Genomic DNA, 14624 nt, shown 5'->3' with positions numbered 1-14624 from the left:
CGTTTTTTCCAAACTGTAGATTGTAAGCAAGGTTATATGACATCAGTGTTAACACAACAGCATGGGGATAAACCACGCTCCATTGCTTACTATTCATCACAACTAGATCCAGTGGCACGGTCCTTACCCCACTGTGTACAAGCAGTAGTTGCAGCTGCAATGGCAGTACAGGCTTCGGTCTCAGTAGTCTTATTCCACCCTCTCACTTTGAGAGTGCCTCATGCAGTCACGATTATTTTACTACAAGAAAAGGTGGCATATCTTTCCCCTGCTAGGCATCTTTCCTGTATGACTATATTGTTGAGCCAACCTCGCATGACAATTCAGCAATGCTCGACTTTGAACCCTTCTACTCTGCTCCCATCCCCTGCAGATGGCACACCACACCGCTGCCTGCAGGTAATTGAGCAAAAGACACTACCTAGAAAAGATCTCACGGATGTCCCCTTGGATGATGCCGAGGTGACATACTACGTGGATGGCTCATGCAAAAGGTGTCCTGCAGGACAGAACCTAGTAGGATATGCAGTAGTTTCTGACACTGAGATTATAGAAGCAAAACCTTTACCACACAACTTATCTGCACAGGCAGCAGAATTGATTGCCTTGACATGGGCATGTACCTTAGCAAAGGGTAAATGAGTTTTTGTGCAACAGTGGAAAAACCGAGGAATGGTAACATCTACTGGCAAACCTATAAATCATGCACAGTTTATTTTATATCTTTTAGAATCTATTTGATTACCTCAGAAAGTAGCCATTTGTAAATGCACAGCTCACACCAAGCAACAAGATAGGATTTCAAAAGGTAATGTGAAAGCTGATACAGCTGCAAAACAAGCAGCCACAGAAGTATTTCTTTTAAACAAGGAACTACAACCCTCTGAGATTTTAGACTTAGAAATTTTAAAAACAATGCAGGTACTCACTACGCAAGCTGAAAAACAAAGATGGGCAAAACGAGGAGCAATTCTCGAAAAGGGGCTGTACATCTCTAAAGAAGGGAAACTGATACTACCATCTAATTTGTTTAGATATGCAGCTTTGTTGAGCCATGGGCAGTGCCATGTCTCAACAGGGGGGATGGTACAGCTGGTGAACCAGGTGTTCACAACGTACGGATTTACAAACTACTCTAAAAAATTCTGTTTGAAGTGTAAAATTTGCAACAAACATCATGCACAAGGGGCGTTAAAGCCCAAGCAAGGGAGTTTCCCTATACCACCATATCCATTTCATACTATCTGTATGGATTTCATAAAAATGAACAAATGTGAAAATAAGAAGTATTGTCTTGTCATTGTGGATATGTTTTCCAGATGGGTGGAAGCCTTTCCAAACAAAAATCCAGATGCAGCCACAGTAGCAAAAGTACTTGCCAAAGAAATCATCCCTAGATTTGGCATTCCGGAAAGGATCTACAGTGGCAATGGTACAAACTTTGTAAACCAATCCATACAGCAGTTAAGTAAGCATTTTGGTATTTCTTTAAAAAATCATTGTGCATACCATCCACAATATGCAGGGCTAGTTGAAAGGCATAATGGTATATTAAAAAACAAATTGAGAAAGTTAATAGCTGAGACAGGAAAGAATTGGCTGTATTGTTTGCCCCTGTTGCGCTGTTGAGCATGAGAACTGTTCCGACTGCAAAAGGATTGACTCCTTTTGAAAAACTATTTAGAAGGGCTTATTATACACCCCAGTGGAAACTTCTCATGTCCTCAGACCAGGAAGCTGATTTTACACTAGCTGAATATATGAAGAAAGTCAAGAATTCTAAACATCTGTTGCAGTCAAATTCTGTTTCAGATAGAAAACCGAGACATCAGAGATGGCAGTGACACCCGGGGACTGGGTGCGGTTAAAAGCCATAAAGAAGAAGAATTGGTCATCACCAAGGTGGGAAGGTCCATACCAGGTGCTTCTTTCGACACCCACTGCAGTCAAGATAGCAGAGCGAGCTTCGTGGATCCACCTGATGCACTGCAAACTAGTTAAACACTTTGAACTGGACAAAAATCTTACCTCTCCATCGGGGCCCTCAGCACAAAGTCTGGCTACAAAGGGGGGTCAGATCAATAGGACTGATCCGTCTCAACCCCAGTGAAGAAACCATCAGTGCTGAAGGTCCTATTAGGGCAGAGAGTAAGAACGCATGTCTGAAATAAAGATGACAGGATCCAGTAAGATCCAGATGTACCTGTTCGGAATAGTCGGAGAAAACAGGAATGCAGAACAACCGTTTCCTCAAATGTATTGCATAATCATCCTGTTGACTGTACTAGTGACAATAATCTTTTTGTTGTGGCCATTCCTTTTCCCAGCCACACAAACTGAACTGAATAAGCGTGGAGAGTTGCACGTAGAGTGGCACCCAAACTTCAACACTTACCAGGCAATCAAATATGTGTATGCTGAGACCTTCAATGTTTCGAATTGCTGGATTTGCACAGCTTTGCCAACAGCATACGGGGGATTATTGTTAACTTCAGTCCCCCTAGGAGCCAACAAGACCTGGGAAAACTTAGTCTATGATACATCAGATGTCACATCACAAGATAAAGTAGCATTGCACTTGTCTGTTCGACGGAAGGGTACTGTGTGTTTTTACAAAAATGATACAGTTCAGGTGGGTTGGAGCAATTGCAATGTGACTGTTCCCTATAGATGCTACAATAAAACTGACAACACAGGTTCCTACTGCAACACAAGCTATGATTCATTTTTTGAACTGATGCATAGGACAACTGATGAAGTAAAACATAATGCTGACCTCTATAAACAACTGATTATAGTTGACAAAAAAATGTATCATCCAGAGCCAGGACATAGTAAAGTTACTACCAAAGTAGAAGATTGCTACTTTGTATGTGGTAGGAAAGCATATAAGTGGTTACCTGAGAATTGGTCCGTCAGTTGTTATTTTGGGTACCTGGTTCCGGCCATATGACACACAGCAGTTTTACCTCAGGGGAAAATTCAGAATGTTCGACGAGAAATCAAGAAGCCTGTCAATCCAGTGGGGCAAATCAATGCGGGCTGGAAAAACCATCATGCTGTGAACCTAGGGAAAAATAGACTGTCACATATGGACTTGGGTGATACCATCATCTCATGGGCAGGTGTACTGTCAGCATACAGAGCAACAAAATCATTCTGGGAACTAAGAAAACTGTATAAACTTCTCAAAATAATGAGCAATGCAACCTTTTCTGCTCTAAAATTTGTGACTGATGAACTGACTGCCATGAGAACTGTAGTGCTTCAAAACCGCATGGCTCTTGACTTCACCCTAGCAGTGAGAGGAGGTACTTGCACTTTAATCCAGGAGGAGTGCTGTTCGTATATTCCTGATCACAAACACGAGATAGACAATCACCTTGAGGTAATTCAGCAGGTGTCGACTATGACCAAGCCAGGACCAAATCCATTGATGAACTTTTTCCAGAGATTGTTTGGGGGGGTGGGGCAGTATTCTAATGAACATCCTGATTGCCATCTGTGTAGGAATGATCCTGCTGGTGGTATGTATGTGCTGCTGCATCCCCTGCATGAAAAGACTGATTAAAGACTTTATAGACATGTCAAATTCAGAAACCTTATACCAAGGTGCTGAACTTGAAGAATTGTTGAAAAATTGAAAATGCTTTCATAAGTTTAAACTGAATGGCTCTCTTAACTGCAAATCCTGAGTAGGAAGAGGTTAGGGGAAGAAAAAAACTGTTTAGGCTTATTTTGAAAGTAGAATAAAAGTATTAAAAGGGGGGAAATGTTAGAAAAATATGTATTAGTAATATGCATGCTTAGTGCATCGAGGTTTAAAAGGGTTAATACATTTATTCTGTTTATACTGCATGAATCTGCACAGCTATTAGAAACTTAACAAGAAGCATTCTATTTTCTGCTAATGTCAGCAAATAACAAGAAGTGTTTCATTTCTACTAGTGTCATGAGACTTAACAAAGAGTTATTGATTTTCTGCTTATGCCATGAGAAAGTTCACAGCTGTTAGAAGCTTTGATAAGGAGCACAATGGATGCATGAAAGTATAAACCGTAGTCAGCATTACTTGTACCTAAGCTAGAAATGTACCTTGAATATAGGCAAAATGTAACACATATATTAGGACTGTACAATTGAAGAATTGAAAGTTTGTGGTGGGCTAAAATAAGCCCCAAGGCCAGGTTGTTTTTCTCAGATGTTTTGTAAATCAGCAGTTATTCTCAACTTGTCAGCAATTAGTCTAGTAACATTTTCTGTAGAACAATACAGAAAGCTGTGTCTAACTACATCAGCAATAGAAGTAACATTTCTGTGTAACATGGAAAGAACTGTACAAAAATGCTATACTAATTATTAATGTCCAGACAAACCATTCTGCCATCATGCATTGTCTCCTTGCTGCAAGTTAATAAAGGGTGCCTTACTTGAACCTTACGTGAATTGGTCTTTGAAGTTTTTTCTTTGACAGTCTGTTAATTAGAAGAGACAGATGATAGGTTAGTGATCTGGCAGCCAGATAGAGAATTCTACTGAGAAATTATCCATTGAAGGACAGCAGGGTTTCAGTTTAAGAAGTAACAAAAGAAGAGGCTATGTCAAGATTGTTGGGAGCAAAATCTTTAGTAAGGACTTTAATGCTTTCTATACAATGAGTGTTAAATTTAGCAGTTATCTTGTAGGGAGTGTTATTTGGGGCAGAATTAGGAGTTGTGGAAGTTCCAGGGTGCAGTATATTATTAATAGAAGACCAGAATATTTTAGGGTTGGAAGACTGGTTTAGTAAGTGGTTACTGAAGTATATTTTCTTGTCTGCAATAATCTGCCTTTTAGTGTGGTTAAATAATTCTTTAAAGTGTTGTAGGTTTTGTGGAGATCTATATTTTAACCATTCTTTCCAAGATCTATCTCTTTCATACATTAGGTGCCTGCTTTGAGTGGATAACTAAGGAGTATGGTTATTCTTTATTCTTTTTGGTCTAGTTGGAGCTGGACTATTGAGGGTTTTCAGGAAAAATGAATTAAATGTGTGTATATCTTTATCTAGTGGAATATTTTTCAGGACAGACCAGTTAGAGGAGCTTAGAATTCTGTTAAATGTAATAGGGTTGAAATTAGTGAGGTTACAGGAAATCCTAAGTGTCGTTTGACATGATGATTACTGTGTCTGTTTGCATATACAGGGAGGTGATCACATAGAGGGTGCCACTGGGGACATAGTTGAATCAGGCACCAATATCCAGTCAAGAATGGTGCTGCTGTTTTTAGGACAGTTGGGGAGGAAATAAGTTGAGTCACTCCAAATAGGTTTAGGCTAGATGATGGGCATTTTGTGCAGATAACCTGCCAATCAAAATTAACATCACCTAGATTTATCTTTTCATTAGAAATTGTATGTGAGATCCAGTTTAGGATATTTTCTAGGGTTGTAGCACTATTACCTGGAGAAATACAGAGTACTATAATGCATATTTACTTATGGTTATTTAGTTTAAGATGGGAAATGAGGAGTTTGGCATTATGGAATTTGGGAATAGTTTTATTTTAGGGCATGATTTCAAGATAGTCACAGTATAGTAAAGCTACTCCACCACCTTATTTGAATTCTATTAGCCCTGATGATATTATAACCAGGGAGTGATATTTCAGAGTCAATTATATGGGGTTTTAGCCATGTTTCAGTTATGACATGAACATCTGGTGTATTGTGGGAGATCCAAACATGGACTTCTGGAATTTTATCATAGATGATATGAGTATTTAAGGAAATGAATTTAAGCTCTTTGGGTGAGTTTGAGATAGGTGGGGTGGGTTTTGGTGATGGTGGTGGGGTCCCTGTTTTACAATGAGATGAGTGGGCTGACTAGGAGTGGGGTTTGGTTTGAGATGAGTTTTGGAGGTTACTGGAGAGTCAGGATGGGAGGATGAGCCAGAGTTAAAATGAATGTTGCCAAGGAGTGTTAAGGGGGAGAGAGAGAGAAATATATGTTTGGTAAGCTTGTTTTGGTTTAACTGTAGCAGTTAGTTTTATTTTTTATGGTGTGATAGGTGTGAGAGTTTAGTGATTTTAATTTGAAGTAAAGATTGAGTGAGTCTTTGTATATACTGGAAGCAGTTTGTGGTGAAGTGGGGTGATTTTAACAGTTAGAGGTGGAGCACATAGTGGGAATACAAGAATGAGTGATGTATGACAAGTTGTACAGTGATAAAACAGGAAGAATAAGGATAGAGTGATATTTAAGAGAAGTATGGTATGCAGCTTTGTACATAGATATATCAGAGAAAGAGGAGCTGAACAAGGGGGTATGAATATAGGAGGGGTAGCAGTAGAAAGTTGAGTGAGGTGGATGGTATAAATTGTGATTACTGTCATTAGTCAATATAAGAGGGGAAAGTAAGTTAAAGTGATTAAATGCAAACAGATGGTTTAGGAATTGCATGTGTATTCTTGATGGAAATATTTAATAAAATCATTAAAAATGTGTTTATAAGGTTGATTTGTCACAAATGAGATGAGAAGGAATTACATTTATGGGATGTGTAGATTGAATATTGTGAAATCCCTACAACGTTTGTTGGATTCAATATTAGGAACAAGGATTTTTCAGAGGAGCATAAGTTTCTATTTGAAATGTACAGTTGAATGATAATGTTTAATTACTGTTATGTTTCAGGGTTGTGAAGTACCATTTATGTTATCTATATGTGTGAGTGAGTCTATGTGTCAGCTGAAATCAATTTAACTGATTCAAAGTAAGGTAAGTGTGAGCTCTATAGTGTTGATTTCTTACAAATTTTTATATTTTAACACTGCTCAAGTTTATATGATAGAAATGAGTTTAGGATTTAAAGTCTGAAGAGGCACAGATGAGTGTTGGACGTAGGAAGCTGTAGCTATGTTTTTTTTCACTAGTCATAACAGTGAAGAATGGTTTTACCCTAAACAGGTAGCCTAGTTTTTGGTGATTGTTTTTATTACTTGAAATGTGGGATGAATTAATGTCATCTGTTCATCTATGATCATATTAAACAGTTTTGTATGTGTGACAATTTCTGTGTTTTTTTTTTTTTTGGCTGACGTTATAGTGAAGATATTTTTTTTGGCATAGCTGTTTGGGAATATATAATATGAGTTTAGTTTTTTGGGAGTTCAAGAGAAGGTGAGAGGAAAATGATTGCTGAGTGATATCTTGTATTGGCGGAATCTTGCTGCACAGATGAGAGTTGAGTGATCTGCATATTGCACTATTGTAGCATGCTTTGAGGCAATGTGCTTGTTATTTATGAATAGGTTAAATTGACGATGACCAAGTATAAATCATTGAGAATGCCTATTGAGACAGGTAAGAATAGGGAGAAACCAGTATGCAGTTTCACTGCATTTTCCTAGTTTGCTAGGGAGTTGTAGAACCTGCAGAATGAAGGTACATCAATATGAAAAGGGGAGGGTTTATGTAAGTGGGTTTGATGACAGACTGTGTCAAAAGCTTTAGACACCTCAAAAGAGTGTAAGGAACAGGTTATCTGCATTTCTGTTCATTTTAACAGTATGAGCAAAGATCTGCAGGGCAGGGGTTTTACTGTGGTTAGACCTGACACTGTTCTGTACCGGACTGAGAAGGTTATTTGCTGTAATATAATTGTGAATGCATTAATTATATAACCTATAAAATTATATGCATTAATTATATAACCTATTAAATAGAGAAAACTGTTCCCTTCAATCATAAGCAAAATGATAGAATCAGCAAATTATATAACAAGAAATGTTAAGTTTCTAGTCCCGTATAAATCTTGCCACCTCCAAGCTCATAAAACAAAACTTAACCAAATTAGTAAGAACTCAAAAATACCATAAAAAGCACCATGACTGACTATGAACATAAGACAGCCACTAATACGCACACAACAAATAAATAAATAAATAAAATAGGGGGTACCCCATAACCTTTTTGAATTCAGAGACAGCCCTTACATGGTGCTTCAGTGTGAAGATATGCAGTACCACACTAAGCTTTCTCAAAGGCTGTGCCATATGCAAATGAGGCAGTCCAGGGGAGGAGCACATGCTAATTAGCCATGTACTCTCTCTCTTGGAACTGAGTCTAAGAAGGCATCTATGTTCTGAGCATTTCATGAAATCGTTCAGACATGTAGATCAGTATGGCCACCCCTTATGCATCAAAGCCATTGCTAAAGAGGTAAAGTACTGGGGATTTTAGTAGTAAGGTAGAGTCGACAGGTGTGTGAGTGGCTGTATGTAAGGGGTAGCAGGTGTGAGAGTATGTGTGTGTGTGTGTGTGTGTGTGTGTGTGTGTGTGTGTGTGTGTGCGTGTGTGTGGGTGTGTGTCTGCCAAGGAGATAGGCTAAGGGAGTTAGTGAGGGGATGTGGTAGGTGTGTATGACTGGATGAATAGATGAGTGTGTATTAAGAAGATGGTAGGTAGAAGGCTGTGTGTGTGTGTGTGTGTGTGTGTGTGTGTGTGTGTGTGTGTGTGTGTGTGTGTGTGTGTGTGTATGTGTGTGTGTGATATGTATGTGTGTGATTGTGGGTTGGTGTGGTTATCATACCGCCACACACCCCTAGACTAAAAAGCATAATCTACAACATTGGTTGGGAGGACCACTGGACAATATGGAGTATGACTCCTGTGCCATAAAGGCACTTTAATAGTACAGGAATTGGGGGTGGGGGAAGGGCTACAAACCAGAGGAACAGATTTCACATGCCAAATGGCACTTCACAGTATGGGGATGGGGGGCACTAGCCACAGAGGAGTATTTCTCTTGTGACATAACAGTATTTTAACACTACAGGTAAGCCTAAAACATCACCTAGTCAAAACTCCTAAATGGCTCAATATCTGAGTTGCTTGGCTTTCTGCTATATACCTACAATCAACTGCATTACTAGTTGAGTTAAGTGCAAACTTGCAGTGTTAAAGATTGTACTGCATTTTAATTTCTATTTAATTGTTTCATTGAATATTGTGGTCTGTGTCTTTCTGCAGTTATTTATTTTTCCATTTATTTGTTTCATAGAAAATTGTGGTCTCTCTCTCTCTCTCTCTCTCTCTCTCTCTCTCTGTGCAGTAAGTGGGGGCCACTGTGCTTCACTTCATTGATATTCAGTGTTAAACTCTTAGCCTAGAGTGTTTCTCTGTATTTATAAGTGTTAGTCACATATCTTTGAGTTTATTACTGCTCAATTTTTGAGTTGTTTGGCTTTCTGCTATAGACCTACAATCAACTGCATTACTAGCTGAGTTAAGTACAAACTTGCAGTGTTAAAGACTGTACTGCATTTTATTTTTCTGTCTATTTGTTTCATTGAATATTGTGGTCTTTGACTCTCTGCATTTATTTATTTTTCTATTTATTTGTTTCATAGAATACTATGGTCTCTCTCTCTCTCTCTCTCTCTCTCTCTCTCTCTGCAGTTAGGTTCCCCACCCTCCTTCCCTGTTCTTCTTCTGGTATTAATCTTGGTGGCTTTGAAATTGCCTGCCCCTCCTGTAAATTTGTGTTTGAACACTCCTCATTTGCTCACTCAACCAAGTACAGTGAGATCATATTTTGACTTCAGACACTCCTGCCAGTCCCATCTATTAAGCTGTATCCCAACTCTATCCCACTCTAGTGTCACTAGCTCATTCTACCTAATACAGAGAGAACATTTGAGAAGGCAAGTCACTTAGGTCATGAATTATCTTCTGTTTCTTCCTTCTCCCTTTCCACTTTACAAAAGAAAAAAAATCTAAGCTTGTTTCCTGCCTTTCCTGTAACTATTCTAGTCCAGATACAGATTTTCTGTATCCAGGACTGTTTGTAAGCTTCTGAGCCCCCCAAGCCTTTCTGTGTTGGAAGGAAGCCTTCTAGCTTATCAGTGGGAGTGGTAAGCACTATGTAGCCTATCTACCACAAGAGTGGTTTCTAACCCAGAAATTGTAGTTTATTGGTTATTTGGGCAGTTTTTCTATCTCTTTCAACTTTCTGGTTTAAAACCCTGTGCACTTGTTTCCAGCCTTTCCTGTAACTAGTCTAGTCCAGATACAGAATTGCTGTAACCAGAATTGTTTGTAAGCTACTGTGCCCACCAAGCCTTTATGTGTTGGAGGGAAGCCTTCTAGCCTATAAGTGGGAGTGGTAAGCACTAGGTAGCCTATTTACCACAAGAGTGTTTTTTGGCTCAGAAATTGTAGTTTATTGTCTGTTTCAGCAGTTTTTCCATCTCTTTCAACTTTCTGTTTAAAAGCCCGCATTTGTGCTTGTTTCCCGCCTGTAACTAGTCTAGTCCAGATACAGATTTGGGGTATCCAGGACTGTTTGTAAGCTTCTGAGCCCCCAGGCCTTTCTGTGCTGAAGGAAAGCCTTCTAGCTTATCAGTGGAAGTGGTAAGTACTAGGTAGCCTATCTACCACAAGAAGAGTGGTTTCTGGCCCAAAAGTTGTAGTTTATTGGCTGTTTTGGCAGTTTTTCCATCTCTTTCAACTTTCTGGTTTAAAAGCCCATGTTTGCACTTGTTTCCTGCCTTTCCTGTAACTAGTCTAGTCCAGATACAGATTTGCTGTATCCAGTACTGTTTGTAAGCCTCTGAGCAGTGCCAAAGTCTGCTCTTCAACTTTTCCCTTAGATTTGCTAGTTCTCTCCTCTACTGCACTTTTGCTAGCTTATTAGTCTAGCACTTTACCAAACTTCTTGTAGCAATTATTGTAGCACACAAAAGTGCTACCAGCACTAAATGTTCTAGAAGGAAACAGCTCCAGTACTTATTATTAATGCCCACCCCTCCAGGCATGTCTAAAGGTCAGTTCCCTGTGCTTTCTCCTATTAACTTGGTGAACGTGGGCATCCTGAGGCAATGTAGCAACTGCCTCATGTACAAAGACAACCCCCTCCTCTTACCTCCCAACACTCAGACTTACAAGAGATGCACTTATATATCCAAATTGGAAGCCACAAACTCTCCAGCCAAGACCAGAATAGCTGGTCAAGAGGAGAAGGTCAACACTTGCACCACACTAGATGAAACACATAGCCCTCCAGAACACACACCAACACTGCCTTCACATAAAAACACAAACCACATACCCACCTTTGTGGAGGCTCTCAATAAAAATCTATCCAAACAACAGAGATCTCCAAGGCAGAAATGCACTTGACCACCACAACACAACACTAATCACGAGACACATAACTCTCTTAAACAGTGTGCCACTCAAACAAAGTCCCTAAGGCAAAACAGCATGCCCAGCACACTAGTCATAAGTGACTCAATAGTGAGGCACACTGATTTCCCACTCACTAGGTTGAATAAGGAGAAAGTAACAGTCAGCTTCCTGTCAGGTGCCAAGATCCGCTACATAATGCATGCACTCAGGTCCCTCAACAACAGGTACAAATATGACTCTGTCATTGTACATGTGGGTGTGAATGACCTGAGATGTACCTCCCTGGACTACATGAAAAGAGACATGGAAGAGCACTTGGATTATGTAGCCCAGGCAGGTATGACCCTAGCCCTGAGCAGCATCCTACCATCACCCAGAATGATACCATTGTACAAGCAGAAAATGACTGATTTCAACAATTGGTTAAGTTTCTGATGTCATTCTAACGGGATCCATTATCTGTCTACCTGGGATAGTATGAGTAACAGACCTCAATGCTTGTCAGAGATGGCCTGCAGCTGTCATCCCTAGGCTTCCGGATACTGGCCAAGGCTCTTCTTGCCACCCCTATAGTGCCTTTTTTTAGGCGGTGTTCAAAAGACCAAATTACCACCATAACAGCTACAAACAAATGCAATCTGAGGGTCATGCTGCTCAATGCTAAAAGTATAAATTTCAAAATGCACTCACTCAAAGCAGTGCTTAAAGTGGGGAACATCGACATTTGTGCTGTAACAGAGACCTGGTTCAAGGCAGCAGAAAGCAGCCCTACACTACCAGGCTATAACTAATTCCACACCTTTCAGCCCTAGAACTTGGACCATAGCACCAAAGGCAGTGTTTTTTCCATATTCATAAAGGATGTGCACACCTCGAGACTGGTAACCCAACATAATGCATCAGAGATACTTCAGGTGCAGATAATATTGGGTAAGACAACGATTCTGGTACTAGCCTGCTATAGGTCCCCAACCACGTCCCAAGACTCACACTCAACATTCCTAAGCACCCAGGAGAATATTAGGGTCCAACCTAACACTCTCATACTGGTCAACTTCAACTACTCCTCCATTAACTGGGAAAACTACTCATATACTAATACACTTGCCCAACGTTTCCTGGAATTCATTAATTCCAATGCCCTGGACCAGCTTGTTCTTACCCCCACTAGAGGTATCAACATCCTTGTCCTGGTCATTACTAACATGGGTGGCTGTTGCTCTACACCAATAGTCAACTCCTCCCTGGTTAGATCTGACCACAAACTAATAACCTTGTAAATCCACATCCCTCCCAACACCTCCCACAAAGGTAACCACCATGAAAAACTTCTCCAAAGCTAACTTTGGGCTCCTGAAAACAAAGGTGGCTAACTTCATGGTACCCATGCAAATTGTGAATAGCTGCATGACCACCATATCATACACCAATGCACTGTATGAACACGTACACAAATGCATGGATCTCGCCATACCCAATAGAACCAAGACGTTCTCCTCCAAAAATAAAAAGCCAATCTGGTGGTCCCCTGCCATAAACAAACTCTACAACAGAATGAGGAAACTGATGCGGAATAAGGTGAAGTCCCAAGAATGGAAAAACTCCCTTATCAGCCTCAACAAAAAGTTGAGATCCCAAACATAATTGCAGCAGATAGTAAAGATAATCACAAGGTCTTCTATAGCTATGTAAAGAATCTCCATGGCAATACCCAGATTTGCTCTGAGCTACTGCACAATGGTACCTCCTATACTGAGCCATCAGATATTGCCAATATACTGGCTGACAGATTCAGTGCCAACTTTACCGCTGTCTCCCCTCCCAAAGGACCTATCACATTAACAGTAGATTGCCTGGCACCCAGTTTTATTGATGCACCGGTTAAAATAGCACTGTCCAAGCCCAAGAATACAGCTTCTATGGGACCTGAAAATATCCCTGGCTGTGTTCTACATGAACTACAGAGTGAACTAGCACCTCACCTGTGTGACCTGTTCAATCACAGCCTCACCTCAGACTTTGTCCCTACCAAATGGCGCACTGCTACAGTCATTCCTCTCCACAAAGAAGGAGTGACTACAGATCCTGGGAACTATTGCCCCATTAGCCTAACGAGTCTGATATGCAAAGCTATGGAACACATCATCATGGACCTAATAAACAAGGATAGAGGGAATCTCCAAACTCTGGATCCCCCACAGTTTGGTTTTGTAAAAGGTAGCTCATGCCTGCTCAATTTGGTCAATTTCTTTGAGTCAATCACCAGAGCTATGGATGAAGGCAAGGTGGTTCACACAGCCTACCTTGATCTAGCCGAGGCCTTTGATACCATTCCCCACTCAGGAATCACAGAAAAACTCAGTAAGCTAGGCATTAACTCCTAAATCACTAGGTAGGTTGCAAACTAGCTCACAGATAGAACCCACAGTGTGAAAGTAGCTGACTCCAAGTCAGACTGCCGACCAGTCATGAGTGGAGTCCCACAGGGTTCAGTACTGGTTCCTCTCCTGTTTGGTATATACTGCTCTGAAGTCCAGGCCAAAACAAAGGGTCTCTGGCTGACAAACTTCGCAGATGATTGCAAGTTGGGAGCTATTATTAACTCCCCACGTGATGTTGAAATCCTACAGAAAGGCCTCACTGAGACCGATAACTGATGTTAGAACCATAGCCTTAAGCTCAGTGCCAAAAAATGTATCGTCATCCCCTTTGGGAAAAACCCAGTTCCCATGAATTACCACATTGATGGTACTCCACTGAACTCAGAAGGCATTATAAGAGATCTAGGAACACAGGCTGACAGCAACCTCTTTTTTGGCCACCACATTGCCACTGTGGTCAGAAAGTCCTTCTATGTGGCACATCTCATTACTAATGGTTTTGCATCCAGGAAGAAAGAGGTCATTGTCTCCCTCTACTCTTTCCTCATTAGGCCAGTCATCGAGTACAATGCCCTATTTGGCATGTACCTCACTAGACACTTGCAACAACTGGAGAGGCCACAAAAGTACCTCACAAAGAGGATTCTAGGCCTTAAACACTTGTCCTATATGGCCAGACTCAAAAAACTCCAACTATTCTCTGTCTCATATTGCCTACTTAGAGGCTATCTCTGCTTGATTTACAAAGCCCTGTCTGACCCAGCTCTGTTAGAAATGCTACATCTAAAGAAATCACAATCCCTCCACACCACACACTCCAGAGACCTCAACCTCATTACCACAATCAACAGAACATGCTGGAAAGACAGGTTCATAACCCAGAGAGTGCCCATGCTATGGAATAGTCTTCCCATACATGTTAAACAGAGCACCTCACTGGCCCTCTTCAAGAGAAATCTTAATGAGTGGATGGGAATCACTCCAGTGGCTTTACTTGACAGAGGCACTGGGAACTAATGTTGGGTGGCACGATGCCAAGGTAATCCTATGGGATAGTCTTGTAAAGGCT

This window comes from Protopterus annectens, chromosome 8.part0, assembly GCF_019279795.1.
Source record: "Protopterus annectens isolate FY-2018-M chromosome 8.part0, PAN1.0, whole genome shotgun sequence".
NCBI lineage: Eukaryota > Metazoa > Chordata > Ceratodontiformes > Protopteridae > Protopterus > Protopterus annectens.
Note: the sequence above shows the minus strand (reverse complement) of the source record.